The sequence below is a fragment of the Pleurodeles waltl genome, chromosome 6, assembly GCF_031143425.1.
Source record: "Pleurodeles waltl isolate 20211129_DDA chromosome 6, aPleWal1.hap1.20221129, whole genome shotgun sequence".
Classification (NCBI taxonomy): domain Eukaryota; kingdom Metazoa; phylum Chordata; class Amphibia; order Caudata; family Salamandridae; genus Pleurodeles; species Pleurodeles waltl.
Window position 1 is genome coordinate 79628350 of NC_090445.1, and position 22353 is coordinate 79650702.

Genomic DNA, 22353 nt, shown 5'->3' on the forward strand with positions numbered 1-22353 from the left:
ACTTATAAGTCACCTATATGTCTAACCTTTACCTGGTAAAGGTTAGGTGCAAAGTTACTTAGTGTGTGGGCACCCTGGCACTAGCCAAGGTGCCCCCACATTGTTCAGAGACAATTCACTGAACTTTGTGAGTGCGGGGACACCATTACACGCGTGCACTACATATAGGTCACTACCTATATGTAGCTTCACCATGGTAACTCCGAATATGGCCATGTAACATGTCTATGATCATGGAATTGCCCCCTCTATGCCATCCTGGCATTGTTGGTACAATTCCATGATCCCAGTGGTCTGTAGCACAGACCCTGGTACTGCCAGACTGCCCTTCCTGGGGTTTCACTGCAGCTGCTGCTGCTGCCAACCCCTCAGACAGGCAGCTGCCCTCCTGGGGTCCAGCCAGGCCTGGCCCAGGATGGCAGAACAAAGAACTTCCTCTGAGAGAGGGTGTGACACCCTCTCCCTTTGGAAAACGGTGTGAAGGCAGGGGAGGAGTAGCCTCCCCCAGCCTCTGGAAATGCTTTGTTGGGCACAGATGTGCCCAATTCTGCATAAGCCAGTCTACACCGGTTCAGGGACCCCTTAGCCCCTGCTCTGGCGCGAAACTGGACAAAGGAAAGGGGAGTGACCACTCCCCTGACCTGCACCTCCCCTGGGAGGTGTCCAGAGCTCCTCCAGTGTGCTCCAGACCTCTGCCATCTTGGAAACAGAGGTGCTGCTGGCACACTGGACTGCTCTGAGTGGCCAGTGCCACCAGGTGACGTCAGAGACTCCTTGTGATAGGCTCCTTCAGGTGTTAGTAGCCTTTCCTCTCTCCTAGGTAGCCAAACCCTCTTTTCTGGCTATTTAGGGTCTCTGTCTCTGGGGAAACTTTAGATAACGAATGCATGAGCTCAGCCGAGTTCCTCTGCATCTCCCTCTTCACCTTCTGATAAGGAATCGACCGCTGACCGCGCTGGAAGCCTGCAAACCTGCAACATAGTAGCAAAGACGACTACTGCAACTCTGTAACGCTGATCCTGCCGCCTTCTCGACTGTTTTCCTGCTTGTGCATGCTGTGGGGGTAGTCTGCCTCCTCTCTGCACCAGAAGCTCCGAAGAAATCTCCCGTGGGTCGACGGAATCTTCCCCCTGCAACCGCAGGCACCAAAAAGCTGCATTACCGGTCCCTTGGGTCTCCTCTCAGCACGACGAGCGAGGTCCCTCGAATCCAGCGACACCGTCCAAGTGACCCCCACAGTCCAGTGACTCTTCAGCCCAAGTTTGGTGGAGGTAAGTCCTTGCCTCACCTCGCTGGGCTGCATTGCTGGGAACCGCGACTTTGCAAGCTACTCCGGCCCCTGTGCACTTCCGGCGGAAATCCTTTGTGCACAGCCAAGCCTGGGTCCACGGCACTCTAACCTGCATTGCACGACTTTCTAAGTTGGTCTCCGGCGACGTGGGACTCCTTTGTGCAACTTCGGCGAGCACCGTTTCACGCATCCTCGTAGTGCCTGTTTCTGGCACTTCTCCGGGGGCTACCTGCTTCAGTGAGGGCTCTTTGTCTTGCTCGTCGTCCCCTCTCTCTGCAGGTCCAATTTGCGACCTTCTGGTCCCTCCTGGGCCCCAGCAGCGTCCAAAAACGCCAAACGCACAATTTGCATGTAGCAAGTCTTGTTGGCGTCCATCCGGCGGGAAAACACTTCTGCACGACTCTCCAAGGCGTGGGGGATCCATCCTCCAAAGGGGAAGTCTCTAGCCGTTGTCGTTCCTGCAGTATTCACAGTTCTTCAGCCTAGTAAGAGCTTCTTTGCACCAACCGCTGGCATTTCTTGGGCATCTGCCCATCTCCGAGCTGCTTGTGACTTTTGGACTTGGTCCCCTTGTTCCACAGGTACCCTCAGACAGGAATCCATCGTTGTTGCATTGCTGATTTGTGTTTTCCTTGCATTCTCCCTCTAACACGACTATTTTGTCCTTAGGGGAACTTTAGTGCACTTTGCACTCACTTTTCAGGGTCTTGGGGAGGGTTATTTTCCTAACTCTCACTATTTTCTAATAGTCCCAGCGACCCTCTACAAGGTCATATAGGTTTGGGGTACATTCGTGGTTCGCATTCCACTTCTGGAGTATATGGTTTGTGTTGCCCCTATCCCTATGTTTCCCCATTGCATCCTATTGTAACTATACATTGTTTGCACTGTTTTCTAAGACTATACTGCATATTTTTGCTATTGTGTATATATATCTTGTGTATATTTCCTATCCTCTCACTGAGGGTACACTCTAAGATACTTTGGCATATTGTCATAAAAATAAAGTACCTTTATTTTTAGTATAACTGTGTATTGTGTTTTCTTATGATATTGTGCATATGACACTAAGTGGTACTGTAGTAGCTTCACACGTCTCCTAGTTCAGCCTGAGCTGCTTTGCTAAGCTACCATTATCTATCAGCCTAAGCTGCTAGACACCCTATACACTAATAAGGGATAACTGGGCCTGGTGCAAGGTGCAAGTACCCCTTGGTACTCACTACAAGCCAGTCCAGCCTCCTACAGGTATGAAAACTACTTTATGTTAGCAGCGGGATTTGACCACGGGACTGGGGAAGATACTGCTCTTGAATGTGGCACCTTACACCGCTCGGCCATTCCGGCAGACTTCGGAAAACGGCTCTGGAGGCTGACTGCCACCTCGCGAAACAGGGAGAGTTCACACTCTTCTCTACTGGACATTTAAGCATGTGCCCAGAGACAGGTTGAAAGGACAGATGCATGTATGTACCAGAGTGAGCTCCAGAAAGACTGATGGGGACATAAGACTGGGGTAGAGCGAGAGATGGAGAAAGAGAAAGGTGCCTGTGTCAGGTCAGCAGCAGAGAAATTGAAACAAAGGGGCCTCCTGGGATAACCACACACTACTTCCTCACAAAGAACACACAGAGGGTGTGTGAAATGATATAGCCACAGCAGCCTGGCTAGCTCAGTCGGTAGAGCATGAGACTCTTAATCTCAGGGTTGTGGGTTCGAGCCCCACGTTGAGCGTGATGCTTTTTAAAGGCTTCTCCATTTTCGGGTTTAACATTAACTCTCACCTTTTTCAGATATTTCGCTGAGGCTTAAAACTACACACACACACACATCCTGCAGTTTGCCTCACGATTCCCACAGGACTCCACACAACGCAGCACTTCCCGCCCTGGGATGCGCCGCTCGGAGCGGTCCTAGGCCGAGCCTTTCCTGCGCCCTTTCCAAGCCTGAGCCGCCCGTGCTTACAGCGAGCTTGGAGTCCGCTCCGGTCCGTCCTGTCCACCCCCATCCTTTCAAAAAGAGGAGTTTTACGGTCTCATCCCCGCTGGTGTTATGATTAAAGTAGGTATGAAAACTACTTTATGTCAGCAGCGGGATTTGACCACGGGACTGGGGAAGATACTGCTCTTGAATGTGGCACCTTACACCGCTCGGCCATTCCGTCAGACTTCGGAAAACGGCTCTGGAGGCTGACTGCCACCTCGCGAAACAGGGAGAGTTCACTCTCTTCTCTGCTGGACATTTAAGCATGTGCCCAGAGACAGGTTGAAAGGACAGATGCATGTATGTACCAGCTTGAGCTCCAGAAAGACTGATGGGGACATAAGACTGGGGTAGAGCGAGAGATGGAGAAAGAGAAAGGTGCCTGTGTCGAGTCAGCAGCAGAGAAAATGAAACAAAGGGGCCTCCTGGGATAACCACACACTACTTCCTCACAAAGAGCACACAGAGGGAGTGTGAAATGACATAGGCACAGCAGCCCGGCTAGCTCAGTCGGTAGAGCATGAGACTCTTAATTTCAGGGTCGTAGGTTCGAGCCCCACGTTGGGCGTGATGCTTTATAAAGGCTTCTCCATTTTCGGGTTTAACATTAACTCTCACCTTTTTTAGATATTTTGCTGAGGCTTAAAACTACACACACACACATCCTGCAGTTTGCCTCACGATTCCCACAGGACTCCACACAATGCAGCACTTCCCGCCCTGGGAGGCGCCGCTGGGAGCTGTCCTAGGCCGAGCCTTTCCTGCGCCCTTTCCTAGCCTGAGCCGCCCGTGCTTACAGCGAGCTCGGGGTCCACTCCGGTCCGTCCTGTCCCCCCCCCATCCTTTCAAAAAGAGGAATTTAAGGTCTCATCCCCGCTGGTGTTATGATTAAAGTAGGTATGAAAATTACTTTATGTCAGCAGCGGGATTTGACCACGGGACTGGGGAAGATACTGCTCTTGAATGTGGCACCTTACACCGCTCGGCCATTCCGTCAGACTTCGGAAAACGGCTCTGAAGGCTGACTGCCACCTCGCGAAACAGGGAGAGTTCACACTGTTCTCTACTGGACATTTAAGTATGTGCCCAGAGACAGGTTGAGAGGACAGATGCATGTATGTACCAGAGTGAGCTCCAGAGAGACTGATGGGGACATAAGACTGGGGTAGAGCGAGAGATGGAGAAATAGGAAGGTGCCTGGGTCGAGTCAGCAGCAGAGAAAATGAAACAAAGGGGCCTCCTGGGATAACCACACACTACTTCCTCACAAAGAACACACAGAGGGTGTGTGAAATGACATAGGCACAGCAGCCTGGCTAGCTCAGTCGGTAGAGCATAAGACTCTTAATCTCAGGGTTGTGGGTTCGAGCCCCACGTTGGGCGTGATGCTTTTTAAAGGCTTCTCCCTTTTCAGGTTTAACATTAACTCTCACCTTTTTCAGATATTTCGCTGAGGCTTAAAAATACACAAACACACATCCTGCTGTTTGCCTCACGATTCCCACAGGACTCCACACAACGCAGCACTTATCGCCCTGGGAGGCGCCGCTGGGAGCGGTCCTCAGCCGAGCCTTTCCTGCCCCCTTTCCTAGCCTGAGCCCCCCGTGCTTACAGCGAGCTCCGAGTCCGCTCCGGTCCGTCCTGTCCACCCCCATCCTTTCAAAAAGAGGAGTTTAAAGTCTCATCCCTGCTGGTGTTATGATTAAAATAGGCATGAAAACTACTTTATGTCGGCAGCAGGATTTGATCACGGGACTGGGGAAGATACTGCTCTTGAATGTGGCGCCTTACACCGCTCGGCCAATCCGGCAGCCTGCGGAACACGGCTCTGGAGGCTGACTGCCACCTCGCGACACAGGGAGAGTTCACACTGTTCTCTACTGGACATTTAAGTATGTGCCCAGAGACAGGTTGAGAGGACAGATGCATGTATGTACCAGAGTGAGCTCCAGAGAGACTGATGGGGACATAAGACTGGGGTAGAGCGAGAGATGGAGAAAGAGAAAGGTGCCTGTGTCGAGTCAGCAGCAGAGAAAATGAAACAAAGGGGCCTCCTGGGATAACCACACACTACTTCCTTACAAAGAACACACAGAGGGTGTGTGAAATTACAGTCACAGCAGCCCGGCTAGCTCAGTCGGTAGAGCATGAGACTCTTAATCTCAGGGTCGTGGGTTCGAGCCCCACGTTGGGCGTGATGCTTTTTAAAATCTTCTCCATTTTCGGGTTTAACATTAACTCTCACCTTTTTCAGATATTTCGCTGAGGCTTAAAACTACACACACACACACATCCTGCAGTTTGCCTCACGATTCCCACAGGACTCCACACAACGCAGTACTTCCCGCCCTGGGAGGCGCCGCTGGGAGCGGTCCTAGGCCGAGCCTTTCCTGCGCCCTTTCCTAGCCTGAGCCGCCCGTGCTTACAGCGAGCTCGGAGTCCGCTCCGGTCCGTCCTGTCCCCCCCCCATCCTTTCAAAACGAGGAGTTTAAGGTCTCATCCCCGCTGGTGTTATGATTAAAGTAGGTATGAAAACTACTTTATGTCGGCAGCGGGATTTAATTACGGGACTGGGGAAAATACTGCTCTTGAATGTGGCGCCTTACACCGCTCGGCCATTCCGGCAGCCTCCGGAACACGGCTCTGGAGGCTGACTGCCCCCTCACGAAACAGGGAGAGTTCACTCTGTTCTCTACTGGACATTTAAGTATGTGCCCAGAGACAGGTTGAGAGGACAGATGCATGTATGTACCAGAGTGAGCTCCAGAGAGACTGATGGGGACATAAGACTGGGGTAGAGCGACAGATGGAGAAAGAGAAAGGTGCCTGTGTCGAGTCAGCAGCAGAGAAAATGAAACAAAGGGGCCTCCTGGGATAACCACACACTACTTCCTCACAAAGAGCACACAGAGGGTGTGTGAAATGACATAGGCACAGCAGCCCGGCTAGCTCAGTCGGTAGAGCATGAGACTCTTAATCTCAGGGTCGTGGGTTCGAGCCCCACGTTGGGCGTGATGCTTTATAAAGGCTTCTCCATTTTCGGGTTTAACATTAACTCTCACCTTTTTTAGATATTTTGCTGAGGCTTAAAACTACACACACACACATCCTGCAGTTTGCCTCACGATTCCCACAGGACTCCACACAATGCAGCACTTCCCGCCCTGGGAGGCGCCGCTGGGAGCTGTCCTAGGCCGAGCCTTTCCTGCGCCCTTTCCTAGCCTGAGCCGCCCGTGCTTACAGCGAGCTCGGAGTCCGCTCCGGTCCGTCCTGTCCACCACCCTTCCTTTCAAAAAGAGGAGTTTTACGGTCTCATCCCCGCTGGTGTTATGATTAAAGTAGGTATGAAAACTACTTTATGTCAGCAGCGGGATTTGACCACAGGACTGGGGAAGATACTGCTCTTGAATGTGGCACCTTACACCGCTCGGCCATTCCGGCAGACTTCGGAAAACGGCTCTGGAGGCTGACTGCCACCTCGCGAAACAGGGAGAGTTCACACTCTTCTCTACTGGACATTTAAGCATGTGCCCAGAGACAGGTTGAAAGGACAGATGCATGTATGTACCAGAGTGAGCTCCAGAAAGACTGATGGGGACATAAGACTGGGGTAGAGCGAGAGATGGAGAAAGAGAAAGGTGCCTGTGTCAGGTCAGCAGCAGAGAAATTGAAACAAAGGGGCCTCCTGGGATAACCACACACTACTTCCTCACAAAGAACACACAGAGGGTGTGTGAAATGATAAAGCCACAGCAGCCTGGCTAGCTCAGTCGGTAGAGCATGAGACTCTTAATCTCAGGGTCGTGGGTTCGAGCCCCACGTTGGGCGTGATGCTTTTTAAAGGCTTCTCCATTTTCGGGTTTAACATTAACTCTCACCTTTTTCAGATATTTCGCTGAGGCTTAAAACTACACACACACACACATCCTGCAGTTTGCCTCACGATTCCCACAGGACTCCACACAACGCAGCACTTCCCGCCCTGGGATGCGCCGCTCGGAGCGGTCCTAGGCCGAGCCTTTCCTGCGCCCTTTCCAAGCCTGAGCCGCCCGTGCTTACAGCGAGCTCGGAGTCCGCTCCGGTCCGTCCTGTCCACCCCCATCCTTTCAAAAAGAGGAGTTTTACGGTCTCATCCCCGCTGGTGTTATGATTAAAGTAGGTATGAAAACTACTTTATGTCAGCAGCGGGATTTGACCACGGGACTGGGGAAGATACTGCTCTTGAATGTGGCACCTTACACCGCTCGGCCATTCCGGCAGACTTCGGAAAACGGCTCTGGAGGCTGACTGCCACCTCGCGAAACAGGGAGAGTTCACACTCTTCTATACTGGACATTTAAGCATGTGCCCAGAGACAGGTTGAAAGGACAGATGCATGTATGTACCAGCTTGAGCTCCAGAAAGACTGATGGGGACATAAGACTGGGGTAGAGCGAGAGATGGAGAAAGAGAAAGGTGCCTGTGTCGAGTCAGCAGCAGAGAAAATGAAACAAAGGGGCCTCCTGGGATAACCACACACTACTTCCTCACAAAGAGCACACAGAGGGTGTGTGAAATGACATAGGCACAACAGCCCGGCTAGCTCAGTCGGTAGAGCATGAGACTCTTAATTTCAGGGTCGTGGGTTCGAGCCCCACGTTGGGCGTGATGCTTTATAAAGGCTTCTCCATTTTCGGGTTTAACATTAACTCTCACCTTTTTTAGATATTTTGCTGAGGCTTAAAACTACACACACACACATCCTGCAGTTTGCCTCACGATTCCCACAGGACTCCACACAATGCAGCACTTCCCGCCCTGGGAGGCGCCGCTGGGAGCTGTCCTAGGCCGAGCCTTTCCTGCGCCCTTTCCTAGCCTGAGCCGCCCGTGCTTACAGCGAGCTCGGAGTCCGCTCCGGTCCGTCCTGTCCCCCCCCATCCTTTCAAAAAGAGGAATTTAAAGTCTCATCGCTGCTGGTGTTATGATTAAAGTAGGTATGACAACTACTTTATGTCGGCAGCAGGATTTAATTACGGGACTGGGGAAGATACTGCTCTTGAATGTGGCGCCTTACACCGCTCGGCCATTCCGGCAGCCTGCAGAACACGGCTCTGGAGGCTGACTGCCCCCTCGTGAAACAGGGAGAGTTCACACTGTTCTCTACTGGACATTTAAGAATGTGCCCAGAGACAGGTTGAGAGGACAGATGCATGTATGTACCAGAGTGAGCTCCAGAGAGACTGATGGGGACATAAGACTGGGGTAGAGCGAGAGATGGAGAAATAGGAAGGTGCCTGGGTCGAGTCAGCAGCAGAGAAAATGAAACAAAGGGGCCTCCTGGGATAACCACACACTACTTCCTCACAAAGAACACACAGAGGGTGTGTGAAATGACATAGGCACAGCAGCCTGGCTAGCTCAATCGGTAGAGCATGAGACTCTTAATCTCAGGGTTGTGGGTTCGAGCCCCACGTTGGGTGTAATGCTTTTTAAAGGCTTCTCCCTTTTCGGGTTTAACATTAACTCTCACCTTTTTCAGATATTTCGCTGAGGCTTAAAAATACACAAACACACATCCTGCTGTTTGCCTCACGATTCCCACAGGACTCCACACAACGCAGCACTTATCGCCCTGGGAGGCGCCGCTGGGAGCGGTCCTCGGCCGAGCCTTTCCTGCCCCCTTTCCTAGCCTGAGCCGCCCGTGCTTACAGCGAGCTCGGAGTCCGCTCCGGTCCGTCCTGTCCCCCCCCATCCTTTCAAAAAGAGGAGTTTAAAGTCTCATCCCTGCTGGTGTTATGATTAAAATAGGTATGAAAACTACTTTATGTCGGCAGCGGGATTTGATCACGGGACTGGGGAAAATACTGCTCTTGAATGTGGCGCCTTACACCGCTCGGCCATTCCGGCAGCATGCAGAACACGGCTCTGGAGGCTGACTGCCACCTCGCGACACAGGGAGAGTTCACACTGTTCTCTACTGGACATTTAAGTATGTGCCCAGAGACAGGTTGAGAGGACAGATGCATGTATGTACCAGAGTGAGCTCCAGAGAGACTGATGGGGACATAAGACTGGGGTAGAGCGAGAGATGGAGAAAGAGAAAGGTGCCTGTGTCGAGTCAGCAGCAGAGAAAATGAAACAAAGGGGCCTCCTGGGATAACCACACACTACTTCCTTACAAAGAACACACAGAGGGTGTGTGAAATGACAGGCACAGCAGCCCGGCTAGCTCAGTCGGTAGAGCATGAGACTCTTAATCTCAGGGTCGTGGGTTCGAGCTCCACGTTGGGCGTGATGCTTTTTAAAGGCTTCTCCATTTTCGGGTTTAACATTAACTCTCACCTTTTTCAGATATTTCGCTGAGGCTTAAAACTACACACACACACACATCCTGCAGTTTGCCTCACGATTCCCACAGGACTCCACACAACGCAGCACTTCCCGCCCTGGGAGGCGCCGCTGGGAGCGGTCCTAGGCCGAGCCTTTCCTGCGCCCTTTCCTAGCCTGAGCCGCCCGTGCTTACAGCGAGCTCGGAGTCCGCTCCGGTCCGTCCTGTCCCCCCCCCATCCTTTCAAAACGAGGAGTTTAAGGTCTCATCCCCGCTGGTGTTATGATTAAAGTAGGTATGAAAACTACTTTATGTCGGCAGCGGGATTTAATTACGGGACTGGGGAAGATACTGCTCTTGAATGTGGCGCCTTACACCGCTCAGCCATTCCGGCAGCCTCCGGAACACGGCTCTGGAGGCTGACTGCCCCCTCGCGAAACAGGGAGAGTTCACACTGTTCTCTACTGGACATTTAAGTATGTGCCCAGAGACAGGTTGAGAGGACAGATGCATGTATGTACCAGAGTGAGCTCCAGAGAGACTGATGGGGACATAAGACTGGGGTAGAGCGAGAGATGGAGAAAGAGAAAGGTGCCTGTGTCGAGTCAGCAGCAGAGAAAATGAAACAAAGGGGCCTCCTGGGATAACCACACACTACTTCCTTACAAAGAACACACAGAGGGTGTGTGAAATGACAGGCACAGCAGCCCGGCTAGCTCAGTCGGTAGAGCATGAGACTCTTAATCTCAGGGTCGTGGGTTCGAGCCCCACGTTGGGCGTGATGCTTTTTAAAGGCTTCTCCATTTTCGGGTTTAACATTAACTCTCACCTTTTTCAGATATTTCGCTGAGGCTTAAAACTACACACACACACACATCCTGCAGTTTGCCTCACGATTCCCACAGGACTCCACACAACGCAGCACTTCCCGCCCTGGGAGGCGCCGCTGGGAGCGGTCCTAGGCCGAGCCTTTCCTGCGCCCTTTCCTAGCCTGAGCCGCCCGTGCTTACAGCGAGCTCGGAGTCCGCTCCGGTCCGTCCTGTCCCCCCCCCCATCCTTTCAAAACAAGGAGTTTAAGGTCTCATCCCCGCTGGTGTTATGATTAAAGTAGGTATGAAAACTACTTTATGTCGGCAGCGGGATTTAATTATGGGACTGGGGAAGATACTGCTCTTGAATGTGGCGCCTTACACCGCTCGGCCATTCCGGCAGCCTCCGGAACACGGCTCTGGAGGCTGACTGCCCCCTCGCGAAACAGGGAGAGTTCACACTGTTCTCTACTGGACATTTAAGTATGTGCCCAGAGACAGGTTGAGAGGACAGATACATGTATGTACCAGAGTGAGCTCCAGAGAGACTGATGGGGACATAAGACTGGGGTAGAGCGAGAGATGGAGAAAGAGAAAGGTGCCTGTGTCGAGTCAGCAGCAGAGAAAATGAAACAAAGGGGCCTCCTGGGATAACCACACACTACTTCCTCACAAAGAGCACACAGAGGGTGTGTGAAATGACATAGGCACAGCAGCCCGGCTAGCTCAGTCGGTAGAGCATGAGACTCTTAATCTCAGGGTCGTGGGTTCGAGCCCCACGTTGGGTGTGATGCTTTTTAAAGGCTTCTCCATTTTCGGGTTTAACATTAACTCTCACCTTTTTCAGATATTTTGCTGAGGCTTAAAACTACACACACACACATCCTGCAGTTTGCCTCACGATTCCCACAGGACTCCACACAACGCAGCACTTCCCTCCCTGGGAGGCGCCGCTGGGAGCGGTCCTAGGCCGAGCCTTTCCTGCGCCCTTTCCTAGCCTGAGCCACCCGTGCTTACAGCGAGCTCGGAGTCCGCTCCGGTCCGTCCTGTCCACCCCCATCCTTTCAAAAAGGAGGAGTTTTACGGTCTCATCCCCGCTGGTGTTATGATTAAAGTAGGTATGAAAACTACTTTATGTCAGCAGCGGGATTTGACCACGGGACTGGAGAAGATACTGCTCTTGAATGTGGCGCCTTACACCGCTCGGCCATTCCGGCAGACTTCGGAAAACGGATCTGGAGGCTGACTGCCACCTCGCGAAACAGGGAGAGTTCACACTCTTCTCCACTGGACATTTAAGCATGTGCCCAGAGACAGGTTGAAAGGACAGATGCATGTATGTACCAGAGTGAGCTCCAGAAAGACTGATGGGGACATAAGACTGGGGTAGAGCGAGAGATGGAGAAAGAGAAAGGTGCCTGTGTCAGGTCAGCAGCAGAGAAAATGAAACAAAGGGGCCTCCTGGGATAACCACACACTACTTCCTCACAAAGAACACACAGAGGGTGTGTGAAATGACATAGACACAGCAGCCCGGCTAGCTCTGTCGGTAGAGCATGAGACTCTTAATCTCAGGGTTGTGGGTTCGAGCTCCACGTTGGGCGTGATGCTTTTTAAAGGCTTCTCCATTTTCGGGTTTAACATTAACTCTCACCTTTTTCAGATATTTCGCTGAGGCTTAAAACTACACACACACACTTCCTGCAGTTTGCCTCACGATTCCCACAGGTCTCCACACAACGCAGCACTTCCCGCCCTGGGAGGCGCCGCTGGGAGCGGTCCTAGGCCGAGCCTTTTCTGCGCCCTTTCCTAGCCTGAGCCGCCCGTGCTTACAGCGAGCTCGGAGTCCGCTCCGGTCCGTCCTGTCCACCCCCATCCTTTCAAAAAGAGGAGTTTTACGGTCTCATCCCCGCTGGTGTTATGATTAAAGTAGGTATGAAAACTACTTTATGTCGGCAGCGGGATTTGATCACAGGCCTGGGGAAGATACTGCTCTTGAATGTGGCACCTTACACTGCTCAGCCATTCCGGCAGAATCCGGAAAACGGCTCTGGAGGCTGACTGCCACCTCGCGAAACAGGGAGCGTTCACACTGTTCTCTACTGGACATTTAAGTATGTGCCCAGAGACAGGTTGAGAGGACAGATGCATGTATGTACCAGAGTGAGCTCCAGAGAGACTGATGAGGACATAAGACTGGGGTAGAGCGAGTGATGGAGAAAGAGAAAGGTGCCTGTGTCGAGTCAGCAGCAGAGAAAATGAAACAAAGGGGCCTCCTGGGATAATCACACACTACTTCCTCACAAAGAACACACAGAGGGAGTGTGAAATGACACAGGCACAGCAGCCCGGCTTGCTCAGTCGGTAGAGCATGAGACTCTTAATCTCAGGGTCGTGGGTTCGAGCCCCACGCTGTGCGTGATGCTTTTTAAAGGCTTCTCCATTTTCGGGTTTAACATTAACTCTCACCTTTTTCAGATATTTCGCTGAGGCTCAAAACTACGCACACACACATCCTGCAGTTTACCTCACGATTCCCACAGGACTCCACACAACGCAGCACTTCCCGCCCTGGGAGGCGCCGCTGGGAGCAGTCCTAGGCCGAGCCTTTCCTGCGCCCTTTCCTAGCCTGAGCCGCCTGTGCTTACAGCGAGCTCGGAGTCTGCTCCGGTCCGTCCTGTCCCCCCCCATCCTTTCAAAACGAGGAGTTTAAGGTCTCATCCCCGCTGGTGTTATGATTAAAGTAGGTATGAAAACTACTTTATGTTGGCAGCGGGATTTAATTACGGGACTCAGGAAGATACTGCTCTTGAATGTGGCGCCTTACACCGCTCGACCATTCCGGCAGCCTCCGGAACACGGCTCTGGAGGCTGACTGCCCCCTCGCGAAACAGGGAGAGTTCACACTCTTCTCTACTGGACATTTAAGCATGTGCCCAGAGACAGGTTGAAAGGACAGATGCATGTATGTACCAGAGTGAGCTCCAGAGAGACTGATGGGGACATAAGACTGGGGTAGAGCGAGAGATGGAGAAAGAGAAAGGTGCCTGTGTCGAGTCAGCAGCAGAGAAAATGAAACAAAGAGGCCTCCTGGGATAACCACACACTACTTCCTCACAAAGAACACACAGAGGGTGTGTGAAATGACATAGGCACAGCATCCCGGCTAGCTCAGTTGGTAAATTATGAGACTCTTAATCTCAGGGTTGTGGGTTCGAGCCCCATGTTGGGCGTGATGCTTTTTAAAGGCTTCTCCATTTTCGGGTTTAAAATTAACTCTCACCTTTTTCAGATATTTTGCTGAGGCTTAAAACTACACACACACACATCCTGCAGTTTGCCTCACGATTCCCACAGGACTCCACACAACGCAGCACTTCCCGCCCAGGGAGGCGCCGCTGGGAGCGGTCCTAGGCCGAGCCTTTCCTGCGCCCTTTCCTAGCCTGAGCAGCCCGTGCTTACAGCGAGCTCGGAGTCCGCTCCGGTCCGTCCTGTCCACCCCCATCCTTTCAAAAAGAGGAGTTTTACGGTCTCATCCCCGCTGGTGTTATGATTAAAGTAGGTATGAAAACTACTTTATGTCGGCAGCGGGATTTGATCACAGGCCTGGGGAAGATACTGCTCTTGAATGTGGCACCTTACACTGCTCAGCCATTCCGGCAGACTCCGGAAAACGGCTCTGGAGGCTGACTGCCACCTCGCGAAACAGGGAGAGTTCACACTGTTCTCTACTGGACATTTAAGTATGTGCCCAGAGACAGGTTGAGAGGACAGATGCATGTATGTACCAGAGTGAGCTCCAGAGAGACTGATGAGGACATAAGACTGGGGTAGAGCGAGAGATGGAGAAAGAGAAAGGTGCCTGTGTCGAGTCAGCAGCAGAGAAAATGAAACAAAGGGGCCTCCTGGGATAACCACACACTACTTCCTCACAAAGAACACACAGAGGGTGTGTGAAATGACATAGACTCAGCAGCCCGGCTAGCTCAGTCGGTAGAGCATGAGACTCTTAATCTCAGGGTCGGGGGTTCGAGCCCCACGTTGGGCGTGATGCTTTTTAAAGGCTTCTCCATTTTCGGGTTTAACATTAACTCTCACCTTTTTCAGATATTTTGCTGAGGCTTAAAACTACACACAAACACATCCTGCAGTTTGCCTCACGATTCCCACAGGACTCCACACAACGCAGCACTTCCCGCCCTGGGAGGCGCCGCTGGGAGCGGTCCTTGGCCGAGCCTTTCCTGCGCCCTTTCCTAGCCTGAGCCGCCCGTGCTTACAGCGAGCTCGGAGTCCGCTCCGGTCCGTCCTGTCCACCCCCATCCTTTCAAAAAGAGGAGTTTTACGGTCTCATCCCCGCTGGTGTTATGATTAAAGTAGGTATGAAAAGTACTTTATGTCAGCAGCGGGATTTGACCACGGGACTGGGGAAGATACTGCTCTTGAATGTGGTGCCTTACACCGCTCAGCCATTCCGGCAGCCTCCGGAAAACGGCTCTGGAGGCTGACTGCCACCTCGCGAAACAGGGAGAGTTCACACTGTTCTCTACTGGACATTTAAGTATGTGCCCAGAGACAGGTTGAGAGGACAGATGCATGTATGTACCAGAGTGAGCTCCAGAGAGACTGATGAGGACATAAGACTGGGGTAGAGCGAGAGATGGAGAAAGAGAAAGGTGCCTGTGTCGAGTCAGCAGCAGAGAAAATGAAACAAAGGGGCCTCCTGGGATAACCACACACTACTTCCTCACAAAGAACACACAGAGGGTGTGTGAAATGACATAGGCACAGCAGCCTAGCTAGCTCAGTCGGTAGAGCATGAGACTCTTAATCTCAGGGTCGTGGGTTCGAGCCCCACGTTGGGCGTGATGCTTTTTAAAGGCTTCTCCATTTTCGGGTTTAACATTAACTCTCACCTTTTTCAGATATTTCGCTGAGGCTTAAAACTACACACACACACATCCTGCAGTTTGCCTCACGATTCCCACAGGACTCCACACAACGCAGCACTTCCCGCCCTGGGAGGCGTCGCTGGGAGCGGTCCTAGGCTGAGCCTTTCCTGTGCCCTTTCCTAGCCTGAGCCGCCCGTGCTTACAGCGAGTTCGGAGTCCGCTCCGGTCCGTCCTGTCCCCCCCCCATCCTTTCAAAACGGGGAGTTTAAGGTCTCATCCCCGCTGGTGTTATGATTAAACTAGGTATGAAAACTACTTTATGTCGGCAGCGGGATTTAATTACGGGACTGGGGAAGATACTGCTCTTGAATGTGGCGCCTTACACCGCTCGGCCATTCCGGCAGCCTCCGGAACACGGCCCTGGAGGCTGACTGCCCCCTCGCGAAACAGGGAGAGTTCACACTGTTCTCTACTGGACATTTAAGTATGTGCCCAGAGACAGGTTGAGAGGACAGATGCATGTATGTACCAGAGAGAGCTCCAGAGAGACTGATGGGGACATAAGACTGGGGTAGAGCGAGAGATGGAGAAAGAGAAAGGTGCCTGTGTCGAGTCAGCAGCAGAGAAAATGAAACAAAGGGGCCTCCTGGGATAACCACACACTACTTCCTTACAAAGAACACACAGAGGGTGTGTGAAATGACATAGGCACAGCAGCCCGGCTAGCTCAGTCGGTAGATTATGAGACTCTTAATCTCAGGGACGTGGGTTCGAGCCCCACGTTGGGTGTGATGCTTTATAAAGGCTTCTCCATTTTCGGGTTTAACATTAACTCTCACCTTTTTCAGATATTTTGCTGAGGCTTAAAACTACACACACACATCCTGCAGTTTGCCTCACGATTCCCACAGGACTCCACACAACGCAGCACTTCCCGCCCTGGGAGCGGTCCTAGGCCGAGCCTTTCCTGCGCCCTTTCCTAGCCTGAGCCGCCCGTGCTTACAGCGAGCTCGGAGTCCGCTCCGGTCCGTCCTGTCCCACCCCATCCTTTCAAAAAAGGAGTTTAAGGTCTCATCCCCGCTGGTGTTATGATTAAAGTAGGTATGAAAACTACTTTATGTCAGCAGTGGGATTTGACCACGGGACTGGGGAAGATACTGCTCTTGAATGTGGCGCCTAACACCGCTCGGTCATACCGGCAGCCTCCGGAACACGGCTCTGGAGGCTGACTGCCACCTCGCGAAACAGGGAGAGTTCACACTCTTCTCTACTGGACATTTAAGCATGTGCCCAGAGACAGGTTGAAAGGACAGATGCATGTATGTACCAGAGTGAGCTCCAGAAAGACTGATGGGGACATAAGACTGGGGTAGAGCGAGAGATGGAGAAAGAGAAAGGTGCCTGTGTCGAGTCAGCAGCAGAGAAAATGAAACAAAGGGGCCTCCTGGGATAACCACACACTACTTCCTCACAAAGAACACACAGAGGGTGTGTGAAATGACATAGACACAGCAGCCCGGCTAGCTCAGTCGGTAGGTTATGAGACTCTTAATCTCAGGGTCGTGTGTTCGAGCCCCACGTTGGGCGTGATGCTTTTTAAAGGCTTCTCCATTTTCGGGTTTAACATTAACTCTCACCTTTTTCAGATATTTAGCTGAGGCTTAAAGCTACACACACACACATCCTGCAGTTTGCCTCACGATTCCCACAGGACTCCACACAATGCAGCACTTCCCGCCCTGGGAGGCGCCGCTGGGAGCAGTCCTAGGCCGAGCCTTTCCTGCGCCCTTTCCTAGCCTGAGCCGCCCGTGCTTACAGCGAGCTCGGAGTCCGCTCCGGTCCATCCTGTACCCCCCCATCCTTTCAAAAAGAGGAGTTTAAAGTCTCATCCCTGCTGGTGTTATGATTAAAGTAGGTATGAAAACTACATCATGTCAGCAGCGGGATTTGATCACAGGCCTGGGGAAGATATTGCTCTTGAATGTGGCGCCTTACACCGCTCGGCCATTCCGGCAGCCTGAGAAACACGGCTCTGGAGGCTGACTGCCACATCGCGACACAGGGAGAGTTCACACTGTTCTCTACTGGACATTTAAGTATGTGCCCAGAGACAGGTTGAAAGGACAGATGCATGTATGTACCAGAGTGAGCTCCAGAGAGACTGATGGGGACATAAGACTGGGGTAGAGCGAGAGATGGAGAAAGAGAAAGGTGCCTGTGTCGAGTCAGCAGCAGAGAAAATGAAACAAAGGGGCCTCCTGGGATAACCACACACTACTTCCTTACAAAGAACACACAGAGGTTGTGTGAAATGACATAGACACAGCAGCCCGGCTAGCTCAGTCGGTAGGTTATGAGACTCTTAATCTCAGGGTTGTGGGTTCGAGCCCCACGTTGGGCGTGATGCTTTTTAAAGGCTTCTCCATTTTCGGGTTTAACATTAACTCTCACCTTTTTCAGATATTTCGCTGAGGCTTAAAACTACACACACACGCATCCTGCAGTTTGCCTCACGATTCCCACAGGACTCCACACAACGCAGCACTTCCTGCCCTGGGAGGCGCCGCTGGGAGCGTTCCTAGGCCAAGTCTTTCCTGCGCCCTTTCCTAGCCTGAGCCGCCCGTGCTTACAGCGAGCTCGGAGTCCGCTCCGGTCCGTGCTGTCCCCCCCCATCCTTTCAAAAAAGGAGTTTAAGGTCTCATCCCCGCTGGTGTTATGATTAAAGTAGGTATGAAAACTACTTTATGTCGGCAGCGGTATTTAATCACAGGACTGAAGAAGATACTGCTCTTGAATGTGGCGCCTTACACCACTCGGCCATTCCGGCAGCCTCAGGAACACAGCTCTGGAGGCTGACTGCCACCTCGCGAAACAGGGAGAGTTCACAATCTTCTCTACTGGACATTTAAGTATGTGCCCAGAGACAGGTTGAGAGGACAGATGCATGTATGTACCAGAGTGAGCTCCAGAGAGACTGATGAGGACATAAGACTGGGGTAGAGCGAGAGATGGAGAAAGAGAAAGGTGCCTGTGTCGAGTCAGCAGCAGAGAAAATGAAACAAAGGGGCCTCCTGGGATAACCACACACTACTTCCTCACAAAGAACACACAAAGGGTGTGTGAAATGACATAGGCGCAGCAGCCCGGCTAGCTCAGTTGGTAGAGCATGAGACTCTTAATCTCAGGGACGTGGGTTCGAGCCCCACATTGGGCGTGATGCTTTTTAAAGGCTTCTCCATTTTCGGGTTTAACATTAACTCTCACCTTTTTCAGATATTTAGCTGAGGCTTAAAACTACACACACACACATCCTGCAGTTTGCCTCACGATTCCCACAGGACTCCACACAACGCAGCACTTCCCGCCCTGAGAGGCACCGCTGGGAGCGGTTCTAGGCCGAGCCTTTCCTGTGCCCTTTCCTAGCCTGAGCCACCCGTGCTTACAGCGAGCTCGGAGTCCGCTCCAGTCCGTCCTGTCCCCCACCATCCTTTCAAAAAGAGGAGTTTTACGGTCTCATCCCCGCTGGTGTTATGATTAAAGTAGGTATGAAAACTACTTTATGTCAGCAGCAGGATTTGACCACAGGACTGGGGAAGATACTGCTAATGAATGTGGCGCCTTACACCGCTCGGCCATTCCGGCAGACTTCGGAACACGGCTCTGAAGGCTGACTGCCACCTCGCGAAACAGGGAGAGTTCACACTCTTCTCTACTGGACATTTAAGCACGTGCCCAGAGACAGGTTGAAAGGACAGATGCATGTATGTACCAGAGTGAGCTCCAGAAAGACTGATGGGGACATAAGACTGGGGTAGAGCGAGAGATGGAGAAAGAGAAAGGTGCCTGTGTCAGGTCCGCAGCAGAGAAAATGAAACAAAGGGGCCTCCTGGGATAACCACACACTACTTCCTCACAAAGAACACACAGAGGGTGTGTGAAATCACATAAGCACAGCAGCCCGGCTAGCTCAGTCGGTAGAGCATGAGACTCTTAATCTCAGGGTCGTGGGTTCGAGCTCCACGTTGGGCGTGATGCTTTTTAAAGGCTTCTACATTTTCGGGTTTAACATTAACTCTCACCTTTTTCAGATATTTTGCTGAGGCTTAAAACTACACACACACACATCCTGCAGTTTGCCTCACGATTCCCACAGGACTCCACACAACGTAGCACTTCCCGCCCTGGGAGGCGCCGCTGGGAGCGATCCTAGGCCGAGCCTTTCCTGCGCCCTTTCCTAGCCTGAGCCGCCCGTGCTTACAGCGAGCTCGGAGTCCTCTCCGGTCCGTCCTGTCCACCCCCATCCTTTCAAAAAGAGGAGTTTTACGGTCTCATCCCTGCTGGTGTTATGATTAAAGTAGGTATGAAAACTACTTTATGTCGGCAGCAGGATTTGATCACAGGCCTGGGGAAGATACTGCTCTTGAATGTGGCACCTTACACCGCTCAGCCATTCCGGCAGCGTCCGGAACATGTCTCTGGAGGCTGACTGCCACCTCCCGAAACAGGGAGAGTTCACACTGTTCTCTACTGGACATTTAAGTATGTGACCAGAGACAGGATGAGAGGACGGATGCATGTATGTGCCAGAGTGAGCTCCAGAGAGACTGATGAGGACATAAGACTGGGGTAGAGCGAGAGATGGAGAAAGAGAAAGGTGCCTGTGTCGAGTCAGCAGCAGAGAAAAATGAAACAAAGGGGCCTCCTGGGATAACCACACACTACTTCCTCACAAAGAACACACAGAGGGTGTGTGAAATGTCATAGGCACAGCAGCCAGGCTAGCTCAGTCGGTAGAGCATGAGACTCTTAATCTCAGGTTCGTGGGTTCGAGCCCCACGTTGGGTGTGATCCTTTTTTAAAGGCTTCTCCCTTTTCTGGTTTAACATTAACTCTCACCTTTTTCAGATATTTTGCTGAGGCTTAAAAATACACAAACACACATCCTGCAGTTTGCCTCACGATTCCCACAGGACTCCACACAACGCAGCACTTCCCGCCCTGGGAGGCGCCTCTGGGAGCGGTTCTAGGCCGAGCCTTTCCTGCGCCCTTTCCTAGCCTGAGCCGCCCGTGCTTATAGCGAGCTCGGAGTCCGCTCCGATCCATCCTGTCCCCCCCCCATCCTTTCAAAAAGAGGAATTTAAAGTCTCATCCCTGCTGGTGTTATGATTAAAGTAGGTATGAAAACTACTTTATGTCAGCAGCGGGATTAGATCACAGGACTGGGGAAGATACTGCTCTTGAATGTGGCACCTTACACCGCTCGGCCATTCCAGCAGCCTGAAGATGACGGCTCTGGAGGCTGACTGCCATCTCGCGAAACAGTGAGAGTTCACACTGTTCTCTACTGGACATTTAAGCATGTGCCCAGAGACAGGTTGAAAGGACAGATGCATGTTTGTACCAGAGTGAGCTGCAGAAAGACTGATGGGGACATAAGATTGGGGTAGAGCGAGAGATGGAGAAAGAGAAAGGTGCCTGTGTCGAGTCAGCAGCAGAGAAAATGAAACAAAGGGGCCTCCTGGGATAACCACACACTACTTCCTCACAAAGAACACACAGAGGGTGTGTGAAATGACATAGGCACAGCAGCCCGGCTAGCTCAGTCGGTAGTGCATGAGACTCTTAATCTCAGGGTCGTGGGTTCGAGTCCCATGTTGGGCATGATGCTTTTTAAAGGCTTCTCCATTTTCGGGTTTAACATTAACTCTCACCTTTTTCAGATATTTTGCTGAGGCTTAAAACTACACACACACACATCCTGCAGTTTGCCTCACGATTCCCACAGGACTCCACACAACGCAGCACTTCCCGCCCTGGGATGCGCCGCTGGGAGCGGTCCTAGGCCGAGCCTTTCCTGCGCCCTTTCCTAGCCTGAGCTGCCCGTGCTTACAGCGAGCTCGGAGTCCGCTCCGGTCCGTCCTGTCCCCACCCCATCCTTTCAAAAAGAGGAGTTTAAGGTCTCATCCCCGCTGGTGTTATGATTAAAGTATGTATGAAAACTACTTTATGTTGGCAGCGGGATTTAATTACGGGACTGGGGAAGATACTGCTCTTGAATGTGGCGCCTTACACCGCTCGGCCATTCCGGCAGCCTCCGGAACACGGCTCTGGAGGCTGACTGCCCCCTCGCGAAACAGGGAGAGTTCACACTGTTCTCTACTGGACATTTAAGTATGTGCCCAGAGACAGGTTGAGAGGACAGATGCATGTATGTACCAGAGTGAGCTCCAGAGAGACTGATGAGGACATAAGACTGGGGTAGAGCGAGAGATGGAGAAAGAGAAAGGTGCCTGTGTCGAGTCAGCAGCAGAGAAAATGAAACAAAGGGGCCTCCTGGGATAACCACACACTACTTCCTCACAAAGAACACACAGAGGGTGTGTGAAATGACATAGGCACAGCAGCCCGGCTAGCTCAGCTGATAGCGCATGAGACTCTTAATCTCAGGGTTCTGGGTTCGAGCCTCACGTTGGGTCTGATGCTTTTTAAAGGCTTCTCCATTTTCGGGTTTAACATTAACTCTCACCTTTTTCAGATATTTCGCTGAGGCTTAAAACTACACACACACACACACATCCTGCAGTTTGCCTCACGATTGCCACAGGACTCCACACAACGCAGCACTTCCCACCCTGGGAGGCGCCGCTGTGAGCGCTCCTAGGCCGAGCCTTTCCTGCGCCCTTTCCTAGCCTGAGCCTCCCGTGCTTACAGCGAGCTCGGAGTCCGCTCCGGTCCGTCCTGTCCCCCCCATCCTTTCAAAAAGAGGAGTTTAAGGTCTCATCCCCGCTGGTGTTATGCTTAAAGTAGGTATGAAAACTACTTTATGTCAGCAGCTGGATTTGACCACAGGACTGGGGAAGATACGGCTCTTGAATGTGGCACCTTACACCGCTCGGCCATTCCGGCAGCCTCTGGAACAAGGCTCTGGAGGCTGACTGACACCTCGCGAAACAGGGAGAGTTCACACTGTTCTCTACTAGACATTTAAGCATGTGCCCAGAGACAGGTTGAGAGGACAGATGCATGTATGTACCAGAGTGAGCTCCAGAAAGACTGATGGGGACATAAGACTGG

The 22353-nt window shown here is 52.2% G+C and overlaps 8 non-coding genes across 8 annotated transcripts; all 8 read left to right on the forward strand.

Annotated features, from left to right (window-relative positions):
• The first annotated feature begins 5396 nt into the window (after positions 1 to 5396).
• On the forward strand, positions 5397 to 5469 carry TRNAK-CUU (transfer RNA lysine (anticodon CUU)). Its single transcript has one exon. It is a non-coding gene; the product is annotated as a tRNA-Lys (tRNA).
• Positions 5470 to 6213: 744 nt separating this feature from the next.
• TRNAK-CUU (transfer RNA lysine (anticodon CUU)) lies at positions 6214 to 6286 on the forward strand. Its single transcript has one exon. It is a non-coding gene; the product is annotated as a tRNA-Lys (tRNA).
• Positions 6287 to 7029: 743 nt separating this feature from the next.
• TRNAK-CUU (transfer RNA lysine (anticodon CUU)) lies at positions 7030 to 7102 on the forward strand. Its single transcript has one exon. It is a non-coding gene; the product is annotated as a tRNA-Lys (tRNA).
• A 744-nt stretch (positions 7103 to 7846) lies between these two features.
• Positions 7847 to 7919, forward strand: TRNAK-CUU (transfer RNA lysine (anticodon CUU)). Its single transcript has one exon. It is a non-coding gene; the product is annotated as a tRNA-Lys (tRNA).
• A 2368-nt stretch (positions 7920 to 10287) lies between these two features.
• On the forward strand, positions 10288 to 10360 carry TRNAK-CUU (transfer RNA lysine (anticodon CUU)). The gene has a single exon. It is a non-coding gene; the product is annotated as a tRNA-Lys (tRNA).
• A 745-nt stretch (positions 10361 to 11105) lies between these two features.
• On the forward strand, positions 11106 to 11178 carry TRNAK-CUU (transfer RNA lysine (anticodon CUU)). The gene has a single exon. It is a non-coding gene; the product is annotated as a tRNA-Lys (tRNA).
• Positions 11179 to 15180: 4002 nt separating this feature from the next.
• TRNAK-CUU (transfer RNA lysine (anticodon CUU)) lies at positions 15181 to 15253 on the forward strand. The gene has a single exon. It is a non-coding gene; the product is annotated as a tRNA-Lys (tRNA).
• A 3167-nt stretch (positions 15254 to 18420) lies between these two features.
• On the forward strand, positions 18421 to 18493 carry TRNAK-CUU (transfer RNA lysine (anticodon CUU)). The gene has a single exon. It is a non-coding gene; the product is annotated as a tRNA-Lys (tRNA).
• Positions 18494 to 22353: the final 3860 nt, after the last annotated feature.